The sequence below is a fragment of the Pectinophora gossypiella genome, chromosome 7 (assembly GCF_024362695.1).
Source record: "Pectinophora gossypiella chromosome 7, ilPecGoss1.1, whole genome shotgun sequence".
NCBI lineage: Eukaryota > Metazoa > Arthropoda > Insecta > Lepidoptera > Gelechiidae > Pectinophora > Pectinophora gossypiella.
Window position 1 is genome coordinate 16,692,284 of NC_065410.1, and position 14,082 is coordinate 16,706,365.

The window sequence follows — 14,082 nt, forward strand, 5'->3', positions numbered from 1 at the left end:
CGTTTAGTAAAAAGTAACTGATTAGACTAGTTGGAAACTAACCTATCCGTGATATGATAACTCGATCGGAAAACGCGTGGATTAGTTCGTAGTGTCACGAATTTGAACCCCGGTTCGAAGCTGTAATGCACTTTATTCTTCTTATAGTGTGGGTTGTCAGGTGAAATACCAGCCTCGGCAACCCTGGTGTCAGGGTTATGATTCAGCCGCCAACGACCCCTGACATGACTCATGTAATGATTACTCACTTACATAAGTAAATAGTAACCTTGAATCCCGGTTCGGGGCTCTAAAGCACTTAATTCTTCTTATCGTGTGGGTTGTCAGGTGAAATACCAGCCTCAGCAACTCTGGTATCAGGGTTATTACTGAGCCGCCATAGGCCCCTGACATGGCTCATGTAATGATTACTCACTTACATAAGTATATAGTAACCGGGACCAACGGCAAACTTGAGGCCTGTGGATCGCGAGTCCAACGCTCAACTACAGGTCCACAGACGCCGCCACTTTATGAGTTTGCAGGATGTGTGCCCGGTTAATTCCAATAACCTCACCACCTGTTACATGGGAATTAAATGTCCCTGGTGAAGAGTGGGTATACTATATACACTGTACAGCTCTGTCTACCCCTTTGGAAATACAGGCGTGATGCTATGCTCTATGTTGAAATTCCATAGGTATGTATCTAGAGTTCTAGACAGGAAATCCTAGAGTTAGTCTTTGACCTTTGCCCTTTTTAATACGAGTATTTGAATGACCTGACTTCGGCTGAAACGAAACATTTCTTATTTAGGCATTAGGTAACTCCAGATCTAAAGATACTAGACAAATCGTTTCTACAAAACACAATCATAGAAATAATAAAAATAAATCTTTAAAAACTAAAACAATAGACTATGTAAGTAGGTATGTTTAAATTGGGTAGTTTCCTAGGTCAAAGATAAATTATGAAATTTTGATTACTAAATAAAGACCAAACCTAAAGGTGACAAAAAGCAATTCCTTTTTTTTCTATTTAACTTTTTAATGAGTTTTAATAAAGAAAAATGTACTTAAGTAATAATAAGTGCGATATTTTGACCCTTTTTCTATGACGTCATAGGTAGCTTTTTCATTCAAATTCCATAGTAATTTCGTGTTTTGACGTTTAGTAAGGCCTTCAGCGCTCCCCATTTGTCCGGCCAAGTAGTTAAAGCCATCTGCGGCAAATCTACAATAAGTCACGTCAAAAAAAAAATAGACGTTTAGTAAAACGTAACTGATTTGACTAGTCAGAAATACCCTATTAAGTATGTGTTAGATTTTATGGTTTTTTTTTACCAATTTATTTCTTGATGTGATAATGTTCTAACCACTACCAATAAAACAACGTTACTGGATTAATTGATTATTAATAAGGCCATATAGCCAAAATATATCTCTATAACATGTAATATAAACGTGCCTGCCATTATAAACCGCGCCCTACATTACTCTGTAATAGACTAATTACAATTCAGAGATGTAAACGCAACTTAGTTGCTTCATGTACCGTAGTAATTATTTAATTCGTTAAGTCGGCTCTTTTACAACGAGGAATTACGATAAAAACATCGTATTATATAAAAATACATATATAATACCCAGCAGTGGGTGTCATACGGCTGCTGATGATGACATATATAATACCGTAATAAACAAAAGTTATTTCAAAAACAAAGATAATGCAGCCTAACCTAACTTAAAATCTAAATATTAATAGAAATGTAGCAGTACCTAGTAGGTTATTATGTAAAACGCAAAGTTTTACGTAAGTAAGTATTATAAAAACTATTTTTTTATTGATTCTTTTGTACCTACTACCATTTTTTTTGTTTTCTATTAGCTTTACATTTCATGTGTTAGTTAGAGACAATTAATACATTGAATTAGTTACCATAAGTACGGTTGAAATATTATTTGCTTATGCTTATCCAATAAGATAATAATATGAATAGTCACTTAGTTCGACAAAATATTGTTATAGTGTTTTTTTTTTCTTGTTTTTTCTTTGTGTTTACGTTTAAAGTACTGTAGCGTCCAACAGATTAATAAATCTTTTATCTTTTTATTTGTTTCTTTCTTGTATAAAAGTTCGTAGGTATATTTATTTTATAAACTAAATATATGATATTCATCTACAAAGATACAGGAAGAAAATTAACCAAAGCGCATCTCGAGACCTTTTGACAATAAAAATCCATCGTAATGATTTACATCTCTCTCTTTTATCATTACTCTATGTCATTGGCGAAGCATAAAATAAAGCTGCGAGTTCACTCGTCCAAATGTCACTTCCTCATGTACTTGCAAAAAAAAAACAAGTCACATTAGGTATAACTATAAAGGTCTGTGTATGTGTATTTATGTTAAGTATGTTCAGGACTAGATATTGAGTTCCTGTTATACTAGTGTCAGTCACACGGTTAAAAGACACTGTAGGCTTTTATTCAATGGCAGTTTTATAGTTATTTTAACAATGTGGTTATAAAAAAAATTAACGTATGAAACAACCTATATACGTCCCGTAATTGGGTATGGGTTTTTATTTATTTAAGATACACCATCGGTATATACATAAAAATAATACACTACCACCCTGCTTTTATTGACAAGAATACTAAGATATAATTATTTTTAAGCTGACCGGTTGTACTAGATAGTTTGTCTAATGCAATTATAATGCTTTTAGGACCTTTATCTGCATTTTTACGAAGACTGTCTAGATAGAATAAAGAATAATAGTACGCATTGAACGGTAATTCTCCGCCCTGCGCCAATTCGAATGGGGCGCGGACCGCACCTCCTCTGGGTCTTACAGTAATGAAATTTGCGGCAATAGTATGAATAAGTGTGTGTGTATGTGTGTGTGTATGTGTGTAATAAGTCACGTCAAAAAATAAACACAAATAAATAGTTAGGTAAGTATGTATCTGTTATCATTTTATTTCACGCACTATATATTTGAAGTTTGGATAAAATAAGGTGGTATGGTGTAATTGGCCGTTCTATAAATCGATATTTTTTACCGAATAATCCATAGAAATACCTATGTTGGTATTGGTGGCGAGGTCGACAGAGATATAACAAGATTATCAGAGCACGAAAGGTGGTTATGGAGAGTTAGCTGATCAAGTAACCTTTAAGCTCAATTCACACAGAGACGGTAGCGAAGCGCTCCGGGCCGGGATATTTAAGAAATGTATGAAAATGAATAGCATGATCTAGTGACCATTCCATTGTCCATTAAAGGCAGGGCATCGGCTCTCGATCTGGAGGTCCCAGTTTGATTCCCGATGGGGACATGGGACATTGTCAAAATCACTTTGTGGGACTGTCCTCACATTCAGCGCTTACCGCTATCAGACCATTAAGGGCGATCAACGCGCTCGGTCTGCGATTGTTGAAGTTAAGCAACTTTCGCAAAGGCCGGTCATAGGATGGGTGACCAGAAAAAAAAATGTTTTCATCTCGAGCTCCTCCGCGTTCCGGAAGGCACGTTAAGCCGTTGGTCCCGGCTGCATTAGCAGTCGTTAATAACCATCAATCCGCACTGGGCCCGCGTGTTGGTTCAAGGCCCGGTCTCCCTATCCATCCATAGGGAAGGCCCGTGCCCCAGCAGTGGGGACGTTAATGGACATTGGGCTGATGATGATCAAAAATGGAAATGTCGCTCAGGTTCCGACCCTAATACTAAGACTCCGCTGTCCGTCCGTCCGTCTGGAACCAGGCTGTTATCTAATGAACCGTGATAGTTGAAATTTCCACACCTAATGTAAGTATTTCTGTTGCCGCTATAAAAAAAAAACAGAATAAAATAAATATTTAAGGGGGCTCTTATACAACTAACGCATTTTTTTGCCCATTTTTGCTCGATATCAATAATAGGAAACAGGTGGAAATATTAAACTTGTGTACCTAATGTTGTTTCCCTAGTCAATGGTACGGAACACTTCATACGCATGTTCGACTTACAATTGGCCGGTTTTTATGACATCATCATCATCAGCCCATTAACGTCCCCACTACTGGGGCACGGGCCTTCCCTATGGATGGATAGGGAGATCGGGCCTTAAACCATCACGCGGGCCCAGTGCGGATTGATGGTTATTAACGACTGCTAATGCAGCCGGGACCAACGGCTTAACGTGCCTTCCGAAGCACGGAGGAGCTCGAGATGAAAGCTTTTTTTTTGTGGTCACCCATCCTATGACCGGCCTTTGCGAAAGTTGCTTTACTTCAACAATCGCAGACCGAGCGCGTTAACCGCTGCGCCACCGAGCTCCTCGTGGTTATGACATACTAAAAATGAATTACCTAAGTACTAAACTTTTTTAATTCATACAATAATATAAAACAAAGCACTTTAATCGTAAACGTGACTGAATGATATGGACTTGATATGGATACAATGACATACAATGTGGTATGTGATCACTTCTGCAGCCGCGAAAGTCTCGAAGGTCGGCTGGCTGAAATTATTTCCGCCATGCACATTCTAGCTCTGAACTGCATTTATAAAGTGAGACAAGGCATCAGTAAATTCAAATTTAAATTATTTACTTATTGCTACAATTCGAATACAAATTTAAAGATATCTGTATTATAGAAGCTTATTAACAAAATTGTGTATATTAGGAATGTGAGTTTTGTTTTTCTGTATTCATATTTTTTTTATTTATTCAAAGTAATTATAAACATTTTACAATCAAAAACGGGGTCTCATAAACCTATCGACAGGTTTTTCTGTACACCAAGTACACACAGGTTGCTCTGGTCATTCTGGTCATTCAGTAGGTAACATAGTTTTACACTTTGAATCGCCAATTTTCACACAACGAACGTCTCATCCGTCTAAAACTACTGCAGCTTCTCACAAGCTCTATAGCCGAAGAAAAGGAGCTGCAAGATAGCAGCGAATAACATTCCTAGTTTTACTACTTGGCTTAACAATTTAATGAGAAGATCATCTAGCAAATGATTTATAATTATAAATAAGAATAAACAGCCTATATACGTTTCACTGCTGGGCACAAGCCTCCCCTCAATCAACAGGAGGGTTTGGAGCATACTCCACCACGCTGCTCCACTGCGGATTGGTGGAGTTGTCACTAGGACCTATAGCTTAAAAATTAAGGTAAAAAAATCTTTAAAAACAAGCTTTTATTTAAATGCGCTAAAAAGAAAAACATAAACTTTTACACTATAACTTTACTGTCAACTTATAACATTTCAAATTCAACATATTTGACACAATTTATATGTTTTAAAAGCTTGTCGCGAGATTTAAGTACTCGTATTTACTTTCTTAGTTTAAAATTTTTAATAGGCAGGTATTTTAAAACTTGCTTTTAAAATTACGAGTAGGTACTTAAATCTCGCGACAAGCTTTTAAAACATATAAATTGTGTCAAATATGTTGAATTTGAAATGTTATAAGTTGACAGTAAAGTTATAGTGTAAAAGTTTATGTTTTTCTTTTTAGCGCATTTAAATAAAAGCTTGTTTTTAAAGATTTTTTTACCTTAATTTATTTTATACTTTTTAGTTTTCACCTTGTAAGTTCCTAAGTCTGTTCATCTCATTCAACGCATCATTATTGCAAGGTCGTTTGCCAGTTAATTTTGAACAATCCAACTCATAATTGGTCCGCCATCTAGGGTACGTCGCCATGTTGGATTTAGAATGACATTATACAGTTAATCATGCATTGTCATCCAAACTAAACGTGTATACAAAATTTCAGCTCAATGAGTTGAGGGCAAATGCTCAAAATTGAGTTGTAAGATTTCACCCGAACATATAAACATATCTACATACAATGCAATTTAAATAAAAGCTTGTAAGTATCAAACGAGCCCATACTCGAAGGGGTTGTGTTGTTTAAATACTGAGTTCGTTTGGCTGTCTTCCGGCTCCATCATCAGACCCTGGTTACCATCTAGATCCAAAGTACTCATCTAGGCGAATCAAACGAGCCCAAACTCGATGGGGTTGTGTCGTTTAAGTACTGAGTTCGTTTGGCTATCTTCCGGCTCCACCATCGAACCCTGGTTACCATCTAGCTCCAAAGTACTCATCTAGGCGAATCAAACGAGCCCAAACTCGATGGGGTTGTGTCGTTTAAGTACTGAGTTCCTTTGGCTGTCTTCCGGCTCCATCATCAGACCCTGGTTACCATCTAGCATCTAAGTACTCATCTAGGCGAATCAAACGAGCCCAAACTCGATGGGGTTGTGTCGTTTAAGTACTGAGTTCCTTTGGCTGTCTTCCGGCTCCATCATCAGACCCTGGTTACCATCTAGCATCTAAGTACTCATCTAGGCGAATCAAACGAGCCCAAACTCGATTTGGTTGTGTCGTTTAAGTACTGAGTTCCTTTGGCTGTCTTCCGGCTCCATCATCAGACCTTGGTTACTATCTAGCACCAAAGTACTCATCTAGTCGAATGAAATGAGCCCAAACTCGATGTGGTTATGTTATTTAATTACTGAGTTGCTATGGCTATCTTCCGACTTCATCATCAGATCAGCTCCATGTCATAATAATATTGCATTGTCATCGGATATACACGTGCATGCAAAATTTCAGCTCAATCGGTTGAGGGCAAGTGCCTTAAAATTGAGTTATAAAATTCCACCCGAACACACAAACATACATACATACATACATACATTGCAAGTTAAATAAAAGCTTGTAATAACATGCCTTCCGAAGCTCGGAATCGTCTTACTTTCCCAGACAAACGGATTTATAATTATAATTAATTAATGATACTGATGAACTCAATTACTTAATTATTATTAAGTGGACACGTTTACTTTTGCATCTCAAGGTAGGACAACGAACTTACGAAAAAAAAACTGAGAATTTGTACATTTTGCTTATATGTTTTCGTTATAAAAGGTTTTGATCGTTTTTAAGTATTTTTCCTCTCTTCTCCTATCGTGTGGGTTGTCAACTACCAACCTCATCAACCCTGGTATCAGGGTTACTATTGAGCCGCCAAAGGCCCCAGACATGGCTCATGTAACGACTACTTACTTACATCAGTAATTAGTAACCGGGACCAACGGTTTAACGTGCCTTCCTAAGCACGGATCATCTTACTTTCGGACAATCAGATAATTACCAAACTAGGGATCATATAGTGATTTTTGTGATATGTTCCCACTGGGTTTCGAACCCGGGACCTGCGGATCGTTAGCCCAACGCTCAGCCACTGGACCACGGAGGCCTTATTTATTTAGTTTAGTTTTGCGGTTGAGGTGGGCCGCCGATTGAGAGGACGTGGTTATGACGCCCGCTCCGGTTCGTACCTTGTGCAACGGTTGTCCATCGCTATCCAACGTGGATACGCGGCTAGTTCGATGGGCACCTTTGCGCCGGGAATGACACGAGGTGGATTATTTGGACATGACGCATGTGCATATAGACTTTAATTCATTAATTTTGGATTAATTTAAAAATCATTTTTTGTAAATTTGGAGTACCTATCTGTATTTTTTTCTTTCAGTAATTATATATAAATATAAACAGCCTACATACGTTTCACTGCTAGGCACAAGCCTCCCCTCTATCAACCGGAGGGGGTATGGAGCATACTCCACCACGCTGCTCCAATGCGGGTTGGTGGAGGTGTTTTTACGGCTAATAGCCGGGACCGCGAATCATCTTACTTTTTCGGACAATCAGGTGATTCAAGCCTGAAAAATCCTTACCAAACAAAGGACAGTCTCACAAAGTGATTTCGACAATGTCCCCATCGGGAATCGAACCCGGACCTCCAGGTCGTGAGCTTAACGCTCTAACCACTAGACCACGGAGGCTGTGTAATTATCCCATTGAACTTATACAGCGCCATCTACATATTTTTCGAGAACGTGGCCTGGAAAATCCGTCATTGTACTTAATTTAATAGTGAAACTCGGTGTGGAATTAGTGTCAGTGAGGGTGTTTGTATGTTAGTGTATATTTTTTGTGTATTTCCTGTTGATTACAAAATAATCGATTGCGCCTAGCAACCTATCAACACGACACTTGAAATGTACACTGTCTGCGTAGTGTAATTATAATGATATAACATTAGGTGGACGTAACTCGACCAGCCAGCCTGCAGGTGACCTTAGCGTGAAGAATGCCGGCTCGAGGTTGACCGCTTGACTTTCCTACCGTCCGCGTGTTCTATAGCTGGATTATATTGTTGTAAATATCGATTTCCTGTGAGTTATTAACATACCATCACGCTTGTCTCCCCTAAGGGGTAGGCAGTGGTGTTCCACTCCGCGCCAGCTATATCTTGTAAGTTATTGACTGCATATAACGCTTCCATCAGCGGTTGAGCATTAGGTTCACAATCCAGAGGTCCCAGGGTCGATTCCCGGAGGAAACACGTTCAGAAAAAGAACACTTTGGGAGACTGACCCTAGTTTGGCCAGCATATTTCGGACTTTTGTTTTTTGTTTTTGACGTGACTTATTGTAGATTTGCCGCAGATGGCATTAACTACTTGGCCGGACAAATGGGAGGCGCTGAAGGCTCTCACCCGGTACAACGTTTAAGACAACAGGCCTGAGGGTGCCCAGTTGGGCGCGAACCTCGGCTCAGGGCGTCGTCTGAGAGAAAAAATATTTGAAAGAATTAATCGACCCTAGTGGGTCGATAGCGATAAGCGCTGAATGAGGGAGATCGTCGACCACGCCGGCGGGGTCGGTATCGGGGCCCTGAAGTGTTTGGTGTCGCGAGCTGATTGGCTGCCTCTATGGCTAGAACATATTTCGGACTGAAATCACCTGATTGTTAGTAAAATAAGATAATTTCGTGGTTCGAGTGGTCCCAGTTATTAATAATAATCCTAGCAACAGGTTTGATGGGGTTATTCAACCTCACAACTCACACGATAGAAGAAGATTTAATATTCGCGAATTTTAAACCTTGACCGTTCGTATTAGAAACGAAAAAGCGTACCAGCTGGTGGGATTTTATCGACATAGGGGTGGGATCCCACCCACGTCGTGGTATCCGAAGACTGGTTTTGTCAAATCTTCAGGTTCGAAAGCTGACCCCGTGAAAACGGATTAACGCAATTTTTTTTTTCTTTTTCTTTTATTAAATAAAAATAACAACCTTAATCTAATACAATTTACTGTCCACCAAAATGGAGGGCCATTTGAGCGTGGACTAGCCATCATCACTGGCGTGACGTACAAAGAAGTATTATTATCCAAGATCGACAATTAGTTGATTGTAGGTACGCAGCGTGAGCACATCTCGTCACACACACACACACCGATATAACTTACAATAACCTATTATGCGTTATACAATTCAAACTTGCAAACGGGTATCTGCAACATCGCATACCTAATATACCTCTAAAAGAAAACAGTTCAAGTCAGTTTGAGTACACAACTCGACTGATGAGCAAAACTTATACCTCATGTTTTATGTTTTTCATATAAAACTCTTTTATTTTAGTTTTAACGGGCTATTTTTTTTCAGATTCTTTAAATGCAGTGGTAAACAGTTCCAAATCTTCGATATAATGTATTTACTAGTACGTTGTCCGTAAAAATTAAGGTAACGAGGTACCCTTAATTTGTCCATATCGACAGATCTGGTCCATTTCTTTTGTACAATCCTTTCCTTTATGTCTTCATTAAAATAGTGTTCTAACAAAATGATGTAATTAATTTTTTTATGGATTGGAAGTACATTACAAAAAGTAAAAATTTTCTCTTCATCTTGTTTCAGTTGCTCTTTAGTTTTATACGGTATAATAGCTTTTAATAACCTTAGTTGTAGCTGATATATATCATTAATATAAGTGAAGAATGTCCTACCATAACAGTTTAACCCGTAACTTATTATTGAATCGGCTAATGCATTATATAACATCAAAAGAGTACTATATGGTAACCTATATTTAAGGATTTTGAACTTAGCCAACACAGCACAGCTATAAAAATGAGGATCAGCTTTTCTTCTGTTATATCCTAGAACGATAATCAGGGATGATGAATTATTAATGACTTGCGTGTTGTGTGTGTGTAAATAAATAATATTGAAAAGTTAATGAAAGGCCTACCGGAACAATAACATTTATAACTGATTAAGATTAACGATAACAATACGCACGCGGCAAATGATGATACGGTGGTAATCACGTTTATTGCAACTAAGAGAAAGTGAGGAAGGGAATTAAACCAGGAGGTATTTAATATAATCTGAAACGTCAAAACTGAAGACTACTATACAATAAAAATGCAATAAATATCTGAATTGCAGCGTTGACAGCGACTTTCCGAACGGCGACACTCGCTACGGCGACTCTCTTTACGGCGAGTGGCCTTCTTTTTCCCTCTACGTCGAGCGAGTTTTGACGTTATAGTACAGTTATGGTAAAAACTGTTTTGCTGTTTTCTTCTTATACTTATCAACATCGATGAAAGTATAGCGTAATCCGATAAATATGTCTTCAGCATTATGAGACACCGTAAACCCAACACACGCAACACACCGCAACACCAACACCGCAAGAGAAGTATGTCAGGATCGAAGCAAATGGAATTCTATAGTCTCTGCTTACCCCGGTGGGAAATAGGCGTGAGTTTATGTATGTATGTAGAGATACCGTGCCGAATACTGAGGGGGATGATTCGGATCATTATACTGAGTTGATATCAAGTGGAATTATCATCTCCTCAGTATACATTACGCACTCCCGTTACATACCGTACAAGTACGTACAGGTACAGTCATGAGCAATAGGTATAAATTACCCACTTTAGGACTCTGTCGCACTAACATATTTGACATTTAGTAAGACTTACAGTTCAATTTGTCAAAAAAGTTAATGTGACATGGTACCAAAGTGTATGACATATTAATGCTCGTGACCGTACGTAAGGGTGTTAATGATACCGTGCCGGAAACTGAGAGGGATGATTTAGACCGTAATTCGGAGCAAAATTCATGAAAATATTAAAAAAAACCACTTGATATTAACTCAGAATCATGAGCTGCATCATCCCCCTCAGTATTCGTCCCATTGTCACTAACGCGAAGAATCATGTCATATTCTCTGTACTTTAAGCTGGTTTGACAAATGACTATCATTAAGCTGTTACACACTAATAAATACCCCAAGAAGTCTTACAGACTTCTAGATTCTACAAGTTAGACCAAAATCTAGGTCGTTAGACTTCCTAACCTGACCTGAATTGCAGTATAGACTAAATGCTAATGAGTGCACTTCGCGTTATTTACGTATTCAGTGCCGAAACATTATCGTTTGGTTTGCGAGTCGCGTGCGCATGTTTGGGTTAACTTGTGTAATGTTCGGCTTGTTATCAGTGTAATCTGTGGTTTAATTCAAAGGACGAACGCGTCTTGATATTACAAGTAATTGTTTCTACATTCATACAATACAATACAAATACACTTTATTGCACCAAAATAAAAAGAAATAATTACAAAAAAGACTCTTTTAATTAAGTACACGGAAAATGGCGGCCTTATCGCTTAAAGCGATTTCTTCCAGACAACCATAAGGTGAGGAAAAATGTAAAAATTGAAAGATTGCGGGTACAAACTATAAGTACAACTTACCAATAAATACATGCAAATAATTATATAACATACATATAAATATATATACTTAACCTATAGTATACCAATATATATTAATATATCTTCCCGACGGGGCAAGCTGGGGCGTATTAGTACACCCACTTCTCGCCAACTATATTTAAGTCCCATCTTCTTCTATCGTGTGGATTGTGAAGTGGATTACCAACCTCATCAGCCCTGGTGTCAGGGTTATTACTGAGCTGTCATAGGCCCCTGACATGACTCATGTAACGACTACATACTTATAGTAACCGGGACCAATGGCTTAACATATCTTCCGAAACACGAATCATCTTACTTTTGGACAACCAGGCGATCAGCCTGTAATGTCCCAACTGAACTAGGGATCACAGAGTGATTTTTGTGATTTTTCCCCACCGGAATTTGAACCCGGCACCTCCGGATCGTGAGCACAACGCTCAACCACTGGACCACGGAGGCCGTTAACTCCCATGTAATAGGTAGTGAGCCGATTGCCATTAACCGGGCACAAATCCTGAAATCCACGTAATATCAATTACCTATGATTCAAAAAAGAAATCAAATTCATAAATTCGATTAAAATGTCTTGAACATGTATACTGCTGAATTGTGATACCGCAAGCCCTGTTAAACCCAGAAAGGAATGAGCTTGAGTTCAAATAAATATGAATTATATTTAACATTTATACTAGTCTTGGATAATGAAATCATATATATTCTATTGACATCTGATTCTTCCTTGTATATATTACGGGTGTTAGGTAGTTTATTTGATAACGTAACGTTAATAATAACATACGTTAATACGTAATAAAGAAAGCGGTGTACACCTCTCGTACACCCAGAGCTGCTCACAACCATGTTGCTGCCTTGCCGTCCAGTCGCGTCGGCTAGATAGGTTGCCCATCCATTGAGTGGCGAGTCACCGCCTGCTCAATGTATCCATTAACATTGGTCGGATAGACGCCATAGTCCCCCATAGCCCCAGTATTCCGTCCATTTACCCCGAACCCAATAGCCCAGCTCCCTTTGTCCCCATAATCTGTAATAGTCCTATAGATACGAACCGGGGATTGTCTTTAAGTGTGTATACAGGGATAATTGCCGGTTGGTGTCACACAACATTTAGAGTAATTATCTTAAGGGGCCTCTACGTGTTGGCTTCGGCCCCACGCACGCCTTCCAAAACTCCGGGACTCCATAGGCCCGAGATATGGAAACGATATTCGTTTATACGTAATATATACGTTTGCGTTTCTTACAGATTGCGTCTTAGTGAGTATGTTCAGGATTTGCACGAACTGATTCCACTTGCACCTTTCCACCATCGCACAACGCCGTGCGGGGCGGGATTCCAACCATATGTAGTCGACATTCCTCCTCTTTGAACCGCCAGATTCGCTTCCTTCATTATGCGAACTGCTAAAGAATGGAATTCTCTTTCTACGTCAGTGTTCCCAGAGATGCATTTAATTTGGGGGTTTCAAGGCAAGAGTGATTGAGCACTATTTGAGTTTGCATGCTCCACCTTAGACCACAACGCTGCTTTAGACCAGGATGGACCATCGTGGTCAAACGCACACAGATCTTTTAATAAAAAAAAATTGTTCTTGAAGCCTACATTTACTTACTCCTGAGACTAGATTTAAGTTAAGTCCTAAAAGTTTATTAATAAAGGAAATAAAGTGTTACAAAAAAAAAACAATAATAATACTCGCAGTAAAAACTCTTGTAGCAGAGAAAGCATTATAGGATATTTATGTAGAAGTAGACGAAGTAGTAAAATAACCCATAGCCAATCGTGGTAGGCAAAAGAACAACCTACGTAGTATGAGACACATTATATGAAGCGACAAAACGATACATTAATATGCGCATTATTTGGATATGTATCGGGGTCCTGGGGGTTTAAAAATGCCACATCAAAGCTATTCATCTTTTAAAAAATCAACGTAAAAATATCTTTATTCAGTAGGTAACATAGTTACACTTTGAATCGTCATATTTACATAACGCACGTCTCATCCGTTTAAAACGAATGCAGCTTCTCACAACCTGTACAGCCGGGGAAAAGAAGCAGCAAGAAAAACATCGGCTCTGCAAGAAAAACCTCGGTACGACATCTAAAAACCAATATTGCTATTTGACATTTACGCATGTGTCAAATATCACAAATATCAAATAGCAATCTTGCTTTTTATATGAATTGCTTCGATGTGGCATTCTTATTTCCCCCAATATGGTTGCGGTCGCGAGCTGATTAGACAGCTCTATGTCCGGCCAGTGTTAGTAAAAATTGCACTTAAAAATAATTAATCATTGGGCAAGCATTTTTTTTATTAAGTAATTCAAATAATAACTGTACTGAACTTAACATTTACTTCCGATTGCATCATATCTTTCAGTTGCGAACATTTTATGTCATTATTTCCTATTCAAACAATCCCCA